This window comes from Onychomys torridus, chromosome 16 (genome assembly GCF_903995425.1).
Source record: "Onychomys torridus chromosome 16, mOncTor1.1, whole genome shotgun sequence".
In the NCBI taxonomy this organism is placed as follows: domain Eukaryota; kingdom Metazoa; phylum Chordata; class Mammalia; order Rodentia; family Cricetidae; genus Onychomys; species Onychomys torridus.
In genome coordinates this window covers 36,799,870-36,813,643 of record NC_050458.1, presented here as the reverse complement: position 1 = coordinate 36,813,643, position 13,774 = coordinate 36,799,870, and positions in this window count along the sequence as shown.

The window sequence follows — 13,774 nt, the reverse complement described above, 5'->3', positions numbered from 1 at the left end:
CTGATCACTAATTGATACAGGAGGGTCTAGCCCCACTGTGAGTGATATAATCCCTAGGCTGGTTGGCCTGGGCTGCATAAGAAAGGTAACTGAATGTGAGCCTGGCAGCAAACCTGTAAGCAACATTCCTCCATGTTATCTGATCCAGGCTCCTGCCTCAACTTCTTAGTTATGGACTTGTACCTGGAAGTCTAGGGTGAAATAAACCCTTTCTTCCTTCAGCAGATTTTTATCACAATGTTTATTAAGACACAGAAAACTAACCAGGACATTCAATAAGAGAGCCCAGCTGCTCTCAGCATGCTCAGCAGTACGAGCATTGACCATGACTTCATTTAATACCCACTTTGCCATTTATTCAGATCTTTTCATGTTGACCTCCAGCCCAACTGACCCTATGTATTGTGATGCAAACAGGAAATATGACCACTCTTCTCCATGAGTGCCTTAAGTTTCTGTGTCAAGTCTTTTCCTCCCTCAAGGATGGAGACCTTCCCTGTGGAACATAAGAAACTTAGCAGCTGCTCCAATGCCCACCTCAAATTTCTGAGCATGCTCTTGTCCTCCTTTCTCTAGCTCTCACAAATCTACACTAAAGGGCATTTCTATTGTCACAAGCCTAGCTTATGTCCACAGCAGCCATTAGTGGGCAGGTTACATACTTCACAAGGGCTCATTCATAAAGAGTTGAAACATGGGCACATAGGGGAAGCAGATGCAGAATGATATTCTATTAATTAATCAATCAAATATGAGTGACTAAAGCACTCATATCACCATGTTCTCATGTTGTTTAGCCATGAGTTCAGTTATTCATGAACTTTTCATTCATTCATTCATCAGTTCATTCAAATTGGCCTTGCTAAGAATCTGTTCTCTACTATAAGCTATGATAAGTGCCAGGGACTTACATAATGCATGACCCCTGCCTTAAAGGGGCTTAGGGTATTATAAAGGAGTTGAATACAAGGGAAGATAAATTAGAGAATTGTGTGATACAAACAAAGTGGGGGATGTTTAAAGGAGGGAGGAACTCAGAAAGAAAGTGTTGCTACTGGCGGTCAGCCCTCTGTCTGGGGAAAGGAAGCCATCTCACAAGGTAAAGCTCCAGTGTTATGTGACAACAAGTTTTTGGTTAGATCCAGAGAAGGCAGTGGAACCTACTCAAGCACTATACACTCTACAATTATCTACTGAGTACCCCAACATACAGCAGAGAACAAACCAAAAAGAATATCCCAATCTAATGGAATTTACATATTCATAATGCCTTGAACATTAAAACCCAGAGCTATGCTTGAAAAACAACACATAGAAAGGCAAAATAGTAGTGCAGCTGGCACAATCAAAGGTCTAAAGGACAGCATTTGGTTTAGGTATCCTTCTCTGTAATAGGCATCTTCAGTCTTAACAAGATGAGCAGATGTGGCAGGGTGACTCTTTCCTGCAAGAGAGCCCAGTGCATTGTGGGACTGTTATCAGCTTCCCTGCCCTATACACAATAGATGCCAGAAGCAACAATGCTCCACCAGGTACAACAACAAAAACATCTCCAGCCATTACACAGTGTGTCCAGGGGACAAAACCAACCCATAGAGAAGCACTACTGGGTTACAAGTGAGGAGTTTTGATGGGTCAAGCATCAGCTAAATGCTTATATGCCTGAAGTGATGTAAAACCAATGTTCCATCTGTTTGTATGTGATACTGGGAATTCCCAAGCTGTACTTCTGTTCTTGTGGGAGGATATAGACATATTTGTTTGTTCACATTTTCTGTGGGAGCACTGTCTTCAGGCTCAGTATTTCCTCTTGTTTTGAAAGCAAGATTGTTTTTTGATATTTCTGAGTACCATGGTCACAGAAAATGTGAGTTCTGGGTATCAGAAAGTCTTGTTCTTCATTGTATTTTGAATGGAATCCCACAGTTCACATAGAAAACATAAGAAAAATAAAAAATAGAAATGCTTTGTAGATGCACTCATGGCACTTTGAGAGCCTACCTCCATCAAGATCCTTTCAAAGGTCTATAAACGCTGAAACAACCACTTCTCACAGGGGCTTGTCTCCACAGAGAAACAATTGAAAGCATCAGTTAGAAGGACTAAAAGGTGAAAGTAAAAAGGATATGAAATTGCTGCTGGCTTTCAGGATTCCTTTATGACTAGGATGGACAAGTCTCTACTCATTGTCATCTCCATCTCTATCTCCACTTCATCTCTGTCTTTCCATCTAAATGCCCATCAGTATTTTAACTATTCCATAGAATATCATGTTGCTTTGCACTGGAGCCAACTGCACATTGATCTCCTTTACAGCTTGGCAGATAAATGTAGTTGGAAATCAGGTAACCTCAAGATAGTAAAGATCCTTGCTGGTAGCAAAATGTCAAAAATACCAGTAGCAAGATTTTTCTTTGGGCCACCAACCAGCTCCCAAATAATGACATGGAGACTTCTTATTAGTTATAAATGCTCAGCCTAGCTTAGGCTTGTTTCTGGCTAGCTCTTTTAACTTAAATTAACCTCTTTCTCTTTATCTAATTTTTGCCTTGTGGCTTTTTACCTTTATTTCCTTCTATATATTTTATTTTCATTGCTTCTTGTGTCTGGCTGGCAGGCAGCTGCCCAGCTTCTTGACCTGGGTGTGTCCATCTCTTTCTCTCTCATTTTCTTCTCCTTCTTCTTCTCTCATTTTTTCTTCTCTTCTATTTATTCTCTCTGCCCAACATCCCTGCCTATTCCTCTCCTGCTGTGGATATTGCTCTGTATAAATAAAATGCTGTTCGGCCACTGGCCAGGCAGGAAGTATAGGCGGGACAAGAGAGAAGAGAATTCTGGGAAGTGGAAGGCTGGGAGAGAGACACTGCCAGCCGCTGCCATGACAAACAACATGTGAAGACACCAGTAAGCCATAATCCATGTGGCAAAGTATAGATTAATAGAAATGGGTTAATTTAAGATAGAAGAAGTAGATAACAAGAAGCCTGCCACGGCCATACAGTTTGTAAGCAATATAAGTTTCTGTGTGTTTACTTGGTTGGGTCTGAGTGTCTATGGGCCTGGCAGGTGAGAGAGATTTGTCCTGACTTTGGGCCAGGCAGGAAAACTCTAACTACACTCTCCTGTCTAGCTATTGGCTGTTCAGCTTTTTATTAGACCAATCAGGTGCCCTAGGCAGGCAAGGTGAAACAAATGCAACATATCTTTACATAATTAAACACATATCCTTATATCAGTAAACAAATGCAGCACAAACAATTGTAACACATCTTTGCATAGATAAAATAGCATCCCATAACAATACTAGCTTAGGAATAGCTATCTGCCAAAGAAAGACTATGTGCACAAATACTCACTGGGTATTTCACCTTAAAGGATTTCAGCATCTTCAATCAGTACATCCTTACCACCCTCTTTGATCTTCTCTTCTTCAGGTTCATTTGTTCTAATTTCACTGAACTCTGTAAGTAATATACCACCCACCTAGTCTTAGGTAAAATTTGAGCATCATCAATGACAACTCTTTTCTCTTACTTTCCATATCTATGGCATTCCTGAAGGCTCCATTACTACCCAATCATTATCTTTTGAATAAATATCTGTATCACTGCATATTCATTGACTGAAAATGGGTTCTTATGCCTAGACTACTATTAGGCATGAATTAAGTCTTGATATTTAATGGGTAAGTAAATAAAGAACAAATCCCATCTTTGTAGGACAAATTGCATCATTATTTATAACCCTAAGTTGAAGGCAAGTTGACAAATATATGAATGGGATTTATTGCTTGTGAAGTATCAACTAGTTTTCAGTCAACAGTTGTTGTCTTCTAAGGAATGTTATTCTCTTCATTATGCAGAGAGGATCAACATTTGTCCTTTGGACACTATATTTGCAGAGTCCCTGATACTTGCTTGGGGGCCATCATATAAAATGTGGTAGCATTTGTATATATCCTATCCATATCTACCCATATATTTACATCATCCATAGATGATTTAGAATACTTAACCCTATACAAACACTCTACAACACTTATTCTTTATTACTTAGGTACCAAAGATAGGAAGAAGTTTGTATATTTTCAATTTTTAAAAATATTTACAGAGATATAGAATCTGCAGTTGTAGAGAGAAAACTTTACCCAAAGGATAACCACTGTATGCCCAGTTGTTATTCTAACTTAAGCCACTTTCCCAGAATGCTTTGAGAGCCTTCTGATGTGTACATATAGGATATTTCTTTTTGAGCCAGGTGGATTCCTTTGGCATCTGTGGCATAATACTGATTGGAAAACCATTTTCACAGTAAAAGTGACTCCCCAGATCCTATTCTCTCTGGTCACATAGGGAAAACAAGTATGAAATTCCATTCAGGTATATGATGAAAGTATCAGAATACCAAAATACTGTGATCATATTTGGGTGGCATTCTTATAGTGGTACATGGTTTCCTGAGTCTTATTGATTCCACGAACCACTGACAAAAGGGAGAGACTAGGCCTCAAAAGACCCATACTTCTAAGTGAGACATGAAGTGTGTAGAGGTGGGAAGTTTTTGCAAGAGCATCATCAGTTTATCATGGCAGAGTTAGAGAATGACAAGTGTCCTTTCTGTTAAAACTTGACTGGTCTATGTATTTTATCATGTTCTGCCTACTCTAACTGTGGCCCAGGTCTTCATGTTCACTGTACCTTAAAGTATACTAAGATCTTAAATGTATTCCATCATCAACACAGAAAATGTCTCATTTGTAAGTAAAGGCTTTCTCAGCAACATCTGGAGCCACTGCATCCTTGTTCCTATAAAATATCTTTTGCTAGATGTTTAGCATGATGCATAGTGCAGTCTGTTTGTCACAGAGCTCTGTGACAGGCCCTACAGTTGCCATAGCAAGGAATAATCTGAAATGGGGTCTGTCCTCTGGTAAGTCACCCTTCATGACTAAGAGTTACACAAGGGAAGTGAGTCTGCTGGTGGTGGTAGCCACTGGTGTCTCAGATCAAACCTTGGATATTAGGGCAGGATTTCCCAACCTCATCACATGTAAGATTTTGATTTAGGTGATTCTTTGTTGTGGGTGACTGGCCTTCACATTTTATAATGCTTATCAATATCAAGGATCTCAACCTCAGATGACATGATCTGCTGAGTAGTCTGCAGATAGTGATGCTTCTAGGTAATATCTCAGGTTCTGGAGGAAATGTGTAAAAATGTATCTGATAAAAATACAGAAGGAAAGGTTTAATTTGGCTCACAGTTTGAGGGTGTTGCTTATCATAGCAGGGAAGGTATGGTGGCAGGAGCTTGAGGCCACTGTTCACATTGAGTCTTTGGTCAGAAAATAAAAGAGACTGGAACCCCTACTCTTGATATTATAACATACATTCCAGTGGATCTTATTACCCAACTAAGCAAAATCTAGAAACCCCTCCAAAGACAAACCCACGAGTTTGTCTCCTGGGGATTCAAGATGCCATAAAGTTGACAGTCCTAACAATCACAAGGAGGAATAGTCTGGGGTTAACACCCACTGTAGTCAGATGAGGTTAATTCTCACTGTGCTATCCAAGCATTTGGGGACCTGATCCAGAAAGCTGTGTTTTACTTCTCCAGCACATCTGGAAAGGGAATATACTGCTTGGATGCATTGTCTGCTGAGAAAGATTAGAGGCTGGAGGAAGGAAGCAACACAGAGTCTATGACTGAATTTCATCCATTCCTCACAACTAGCAGGTAATGGCTTTTAGTTTCCATTTCTTCTCAAATTAAATCAGGGTAAGTCAAGGTTAATCAGTAGTGCTGAGGTAATTAATAGCAGTTCAAGGGGGATATCTCGTCTGTTTAGGAACAAGAGGATCTCACTTGAGTGGAGTGCAGAGGGCATTCAATCATCCCAGTGTCTAAGCAGGTTATAAAAAAGTAAGGACACCCACACACACGCTCACACAGAAAGAGTAAATAATTTAAGATGCAATACAAAACATCACCTAGGACTTTGCTCACATACAAGCTGGGGAAAAGACACTTGTGGAATGAGTCAGTGTCTTAAAGCACACTTGGGTATCTCCCTATATCTGCAGAACAGATATTTAGACAGAGGAAAAGGTCTGTAGGGGAAAAGATGCCTCCTTTCTACAAGTCTTATTTTTCTAAAGGCTTCGGTAGGATATGCAGGCTACAGCTATGTAATGAGGCACAGATTGAAAATGGCTCAGGACTCTTGTAGTGAAACCAACCTGATGGGACCCAGAGGCACTGGGATGAAATGTCTCTAATTGCAGATTCTAGTTATTATCAATGTGGTTCTCATACTTCAGTAATAACCAAAGAGCTGTGCTCACTTTTCTCTACGTGTTCCAGGTCTTTTAGCAAACCAGGAAATTCAGAGCCACAAGTACACTTAGGATCAAGTGTAGCCCTGTTTTTCTTTAGAATGCCAGTGTTGTCCTTCAATACTGACCCAGATGTGATTTTAGAGGGTGATTGATGTGTGCTAGGATTTGGGTTACATGGTGTCAGGTTTAGTTCTATAGTCACCAACCACAATGCTTACCATGTTCTGGATCATCAACATTCTCTAATAGTAACTAAATAACATGTAATAAGCATGTGTGTATTTAGTGTCACTTACTATGTTAAGGGGTGTTTATCTTAAATATTGTGTTTATTTTAATTCTTTCAAGGATTATATGACAGGACATTATTTTCAGATCCTATGTACAGAGAAATCACAAGATGGGAGATGGTAACTGACTTGCCTACAATCACAAGTATAAAAAGAAAAATCTAAAACCTCAAAGCTGATTGAGCTTGTGGACTGATCCGAAACAATCAGAAATCTCCTGTTTTTATTTCCTGTGGCTGTGATGAAAAACCCTGACTCAAGCAACTTTAATGGGGAAAATGTTTATTTGGCTTGCAATTTGGAGTTATATTCCATTGTTACAGGGAAGTAATGGTGGGAATTTGAAGTAGCTAGTCACATTGCTTCCATAACCAAGGACAGAGAGAATAAATGCACACAGGATGCTGCTCATCTCACTTTCTTTACTCTTCTACAGTCCAAGACTCAAAGTAAGGAAATGATGTCATGCGTGGTGTGCTGGATCTTCCACACTGATTCACGTAATTAAGGCAATCCTCCACAGATATGCCCACAGGTCAATCTTATCTACATCATCCTACATTGAGACTCCCCTCCTGGATGGTTCCAGATTGCATCAACATGACAATTAGAACTAACCATCTCTGGGCAGCAGTGGCACATGCCTTTAATCCCAAGAGTCAGGAGCAACAACAAAATAATAGCAACAAAAAATAACCATCACAAAGCAGCATGGCATAATGTTTCAAATATGTATGAAAAGCTCTGACCACAGGCTCAGTGAAGTTCTGTTTTGCTGATGCAGCATTTGCAGCCATGAACACACAGCAGCTAAGGTCACCTGCATAAAACCTTCACATAAAAGAAAGAACTCAAAGTAAGATGGGGGTTAGTGGGAAAGAGGTGGCTCACCAGGAGTGGGAGTGTGATGAGAGAGGATGATGGGTGTCAATGTAATCACAACACATTGTATTTTGAGACTTATACATTTACATTATTCATTTGTATATATACATATACATTATAAATTTGTACATGTATAAAACTGTCCAAGAGAAAAAAATAAAATTTATTTATGGGTGTACAATCATTGTTAATTGTATGGGTTTCATAAGGATGTTCCTAGCTATTAGTAAATAAATATTGTGCTTGGACCATTTTCTTTTTCATACCCTGACATGGGTGCTAGGAATTGAAAGAGGGTTCTCTGGATGCTCAGTATGTACTCTTAACCATTGACTAGTATCCCCAGCCTACTCTCACACTTTTTTTTGGGGGGGAAGACAAAGTAGGTCCTGCTTTGTAACTCAAGCTAGCCATGAACTCATGATCCTCCCGATTTCAGTCTCTAGACTATTGTAGCTCTGGGTATCTGCCATCATACCCAGCAACTGTATTCCTGTTTAATAATTCTTTTTTCTTATCTCAATATTATTAAGCTATTTCATGGCTTCTTTCCAAAATTATTCTTCTACTTTTATAGAGACCTCAAAATTTGTAGCAAATTAAATGATACATATTCATCCACACCCATTGGAACATTCACTGACAGCATAATTTATTGAAAAAAATTCTATCTATTCCCAACTGTGCAAATTGTTATCTTCTCCATGAGACAAGTAATCGCACATGTGTTAGTCTGTTTCTGAACCCTATTCTTTTCTGCGGTTTCCAGCTCCTACTGGAGTCACAATTTCACAATTACTGTTGCTCTGTAGTAAGTCTTCCTATCCACTAATAAATCACTCAGCTTTGTTCTTGTCTGAACATGCCTCAGGTTCCATGCTCTCTTTTCACTTGTGTGTACAGTTTAGAATCCACTTATTGATCCACATCAAAGACTAAGCAAAATGAGTTTGGTAACTTGAACAGAGTTGCTTTGAATCTGATTGAACTTGGAAAAACCAGATATGTTACACTGGTGATTCTTCAAGCACGCTGCTGCTGTGGTCCTCTTTCATTTTGCTTTAGTAGACTAAAATTGTATGGGTTTCATAAGGATGTTCCTAGCTATTAGTAAATAAATATTGTGCTTGGACCATTTTCTTTTTCATACCCTAACATTCCTTCCTTTTTTTTTTTTTTTAATGCTGTGGAAGTGTGTGTGTGTGTGTGTGTGTGTGTGTGTGTGTGTGTGTGTATGTGTGTTACCCTTCATTAGATTTACTGTTGAAAATTTTAAATTAATTAATTCATTCATTCATTCATTTTACATCCCAGCCACAGTTTCCCCTCCCTTTTCTCCTCCCAGGCCAGGTCCTCCCCAGCACCAATCCACTCCTCCTCCATTTTGTTTAAGGATATAGCTAGCCTCTCATGGAATTAACAAAACTTGGTATAACAAGTCGTAGTAAGACTAAGCACCTCCCCATGTATTAAGGCTGGGTAAGGCAACCCAGTATGAGGAGTAGGGTCCTAAAAGCAAGTAAAAGAATCAGAGACAGCCCCTGTTTCCACGGTTAGGAATCTCACAAGAGAACCAAGCTACACAACTGTAACATATGTGCATTGTGCCTAGGTCAGTCCCATGCAGGCTCCCTGATTGTCAGTCTAGTCTCTATGAGGTCCTATAAGCTCATGTTAGTTGATTCTGTGGGTTTTCTTGTGGTATCTTTGACACCTCTGGCTCCTGTAATCCTTTCTCCCTCTCTTCTGCAGGTTTCCCCAAGCACTGCCTAATTTTTTGATGTGGGTCTGCATCTATTTCCCTCAGTTTCTGGATGAAGCCTCTCTGGTGATAATTGGGCTAGGCAGAAATCTATGAATACAGCAGAATATCATTAGGCATAATTACATTTGCCTTTTTTTCTACAGTCATATTTGATGCTCTCTTGAGTCCCTGGGTCATCCAACCTGTGGATCCTGTTGCTCCAGGCAGTGTCAGCAGTAAGGTTAATCTCCTAGCATGGATTTTAGGCTAGACCAGTCATTGCTTGGCCACTCCCTCAGTCTCTAGATCTCCCTAACCTCAGCACATCCTATAGGCTGGACAGACTGTAGATTGAAGGTTATATGACTGGGTTGGGGTTCCAATCCCTCTACTTGAAATCTTTCCTGGTTGCAGGAAATGGCCAGTTCAGGCTACATATCTGCTATTGCTAGGAGTCTTAGCTGGGGTCATCCTTGTAGATTCCTGGGAGGTTCCTTTGCACCAGGTTTCTACCTTACTTCCAAATGGTCCCCCTTTCCAGTAGTCTCTTCCAGTTCTTATCCTCTCCTCCCCCTCAACCTGATTGCTCATGTTTCCATTCCAACCCACCTGTAGTTCACTCATGAAATCTCTTCTATTTCCCTTCTCAGGGAGATCCAGGCATTCCCCACTCGGTCCTTCCTTGTTACCTTGTCTTTGGAGGTCTGTGGATTGTATAATCCTTTTATAATGATTGCAAAATACTCTATTTTATAGCTATTTTAATTAATATTTTACAGAGTACATATTATACTTTTCTTTCTGGATCTGGGTTTCCTCACTCAGGGTGTTTTGTTTTGTTTTTCCTAGTTCAATCCATTTGCCTGCAAATTTCATGATGCCATTGTTTCTCACAGCTGAGTAATATTCCATTGTGTAAATGTACCACATTTTCTTTACCTATTCCTTGGTTGAGGGACATCTAGGTTGTTTCTATGTTCTGGCTATTACAAACAAAGTTGCTCTGGACGTAGTTGAACAAGTGTTCTTATGTTATGATACAGCATTCTTTGGGTATATGCCCAAAGGTGTAGGATAGCTAGGTCTTGTGGTAGATTGATTCCCAGTTCTCTGCAAAACTGTCATATTGATTTCCAAAGTGGCTGTACAAGTTTGCACTCCCACCAGCAATGGAGGAGTGTTCCTCTTGCTCCACATCCTTTCACCATGAGCTGTCACCTGTGTTATTGGTCCTAGCCATTCTGACAGGTGGAAGATAAAAATCTCAGTCATTTTGGGAAAACATGGAAGCAAACCAATTTTATCTAAAACCAAAAGTGAGATAAGGGTGATTATACTCTCTGCTTTCATTCTATATAATGTTTGAAATCCTAGCTAGAGTACTAAGAGAAATGTAGTAACAAAGTAGTAATGGCGCATAACTAGTATTCGTAAACTATTAGACATCAATAACAACTTAAGAAGAAAGTGAAGAAAACCATCACAAAAATAAACTAAAAAAGAAAAAGGGCTGGTAACACATTTAGTCAATTATATCAAGCACTTTAACAATGAAAATTATAGAGAACTAAATAAAGAAATTTAAGAGGACATTAACAGTTGTTTTTCTATTTTCCTAATGCTAAGATCCTTAGTACAGTTCCTCATGTTGTGGTGACCCCCAACCAAAAAATTATATTTTTGCTACTTCATCACTATAATTTTGCCATGATATGAATTATAATAAATATCTTTAGTTTCTGATGGTCTTAGATGACCCTACAAAAGGATCATTCAACTCCCAAAGAAGTCACGACTCACAGGTTGAGAACCACTACAGAGATGAAAAGACTTCTTATCAGTAAAAGTGCATAACTAATTTTTAAAATGGCCATATTACCATAAGTGACATACAGATTAAATGCAACCAAATTTCAATTACATTTATAGAAATAGAAAATAGTTCCAAAGTCATATAGAAACACAAAATACTCCAATACAGCCAAAGCAATCCTGGAAAAAAAATATTACATCACCTGACTTCGAAGCACAATATAAAGCCATACTGATAACAGCAGCATTTACCAGGAGAGAGAAGACATATAGGCCAATGAATGTGACAGAAGGTGCAGAAATTAGTCCACGCTGCTTTAGTCATCTGATCTGCAACATACTTGCCAAAACTATTGACCATGCAAAAGCATATTTAAAAGTATTGCTGTGAAAATTGGGTATCCACATGGATAGTGCTTACCTGAATCCATATCTATCAGGGTGTTCGTAAATCAATTCTAAATGGCTGGAAGACATTGGATTATTTAAATGACTACAGGAAAACAGAAGGAGTACTCAGAACAGTGACATAAACAACATGTCAGAAGAGTATAGTAGCTCAGAAAATAAAGAGTTGCCAATGAGATTTCATGAAGTTATAAAACTTCTATTCAGCAAAAGAGAATGTTAAGAAGGGGAGTTTCAGGTATATCTCAGTGGCAAAGAGCAAGTACTTTTCTTCCTGGTGACCTGCTTTCACATCAGGTGGCTTACAACTTTCCATAACTCCAGCTCCAGGGGATCCAACACCCTTTCACAGACTCTGATACACACATACCAATAAAAATTATAAATAAATCTTTTATAAAAGAGAAAATGTTGGGGTTGGAGATTTAGCTCAGTGGTAGAGCGCTTGCTTAGCAAGCACAAGGCCCTGGGTTTGGTCCTCAGCTTTGAAAAAAAAAGAGAAAATGTTAATGAAAGTCATCTTATAGAATGAGAGCAAATCTTTGCCAGTTACTGTTTTTATTTTTGGTCCTGTGAGCCCAGGTTAGTTGTTTTTTGCCATTTATTTATATGACAGGTGATTTATATTTATAATATAACCAGAGCTTAATAAATAATAAATCAAATATGAAGAGCAAATAATCTTATTAATAAAAAGGAAAAATCAAGGGAACAGACACCTGTGAAGTGAGATGCAAATGGTCAATACATTTTTTTATTTTAGTGTCTTTAACTATCAAAAACCACATTAGGATTATGCCAAGCAAACATAATGTCCACAATGATAACATTGAGGGAGGGGTCCACCTCACTATTGTCATTGATATTAATAAGAAAACAAGTAATTGTGAATGTTGGTTAGGATATAGAGGAAAAGGAACTTTATCCATTGATATTGAGAGTGGAAATTAGTACACTCAGTATGGAAATGCTTTAAAAATGTCAATAGAAATATCATATGACTCAGCTATACCACTTCTGTGTATGAAGTCAAAAGAATAAAAATTAAAATACAATAATGATTTCTACATGCATGTGTCTATCATACCCTCATTGATAATATTCAAGACTCAGTTTAGGTGCCCACTAACAGACATAGAATTCAAGAAATGTGATATACACGTAAGGAATTGTATTTAGTTATAAAGAAAGATACATTATGTCCTTGGTAAGAAAGTAGTGGGAAATAAGTTATGATGACAAGTAAAACAATCCAGATTAAAGATAAACAAGACATTTTTATCTGATACATGGAAAGCTTAAATAACAGACTTGAATATGAAAGTATGTCCTTAAGGATACTTAATGGGAGGAGCCAGAGAAAGAGGAGAATGAGGAGTGAGGCTAGATATGATCTTATCCTGTGTGTGCAAGTACGAAATGCCATAATGAGACACAGTGTTTTGTACAACTACAATACATTAATAAGAGGAAAATTATGTGAAATTATTTATTGAGGTAATTTTCTGGAATGTTGAGATATAATTAAACCCGGTTTATTGTTGTGCACTTAAATATTTGTTTTATAAAACTGTCCACTAACCAGTATTTGGAGATTTTTAACATCTGTAACATTGATTATCATTAATAAATAATTTGTTAATATTACCATATATTAATGTATTAATAACATCTAAGAATACCATCTTCTTAGCTTCTAGAAACAGAAGACATTGTTAGATTATTAATTTTTAAAATGAATTCATTGACACATACGTAAATGTAAACTCAGATACTTTAATGAATGTTTTCTATTCTATAAACTTGTTCCTTTCAGATTGGTTTACTTAAACTACACTTCTCATTACATACGCCACTTTGTTCATGAAGTTGCTTATAGGTTGTCATGTCTGAGGGCAGTGGAGAATCTTCTCTTCATCTTAGAACCCTGTGTCTTCTTTACACCCATCTGTCTTAGTTTATGAGTTATTTTACATTTTTTAAAGAACCATTAACTTTCCCCAGTTTTGTCTTTGCAATTTCATTGATTTTGACTCTGTCTTATTTATTTTTCAATGTGAATCATTTTGTCTTTTACATTTCCTTTCTTAAGGTAGACCCTTAGGACATTCACTTGAAAACCCACTTGCCTTTTAATAGCAGCATTCCTTTAAATGCTGTTTAGTAAATGCTGGCTCCCATGTTTATTGTATCATATTTTAATTAAAATTTTATGTCATTTTTTTCACTTTGCACTTTATCCCATGGATATTTACATTTTCTGTTTAATTTCCAAACATTTGAGAAATTTCCTT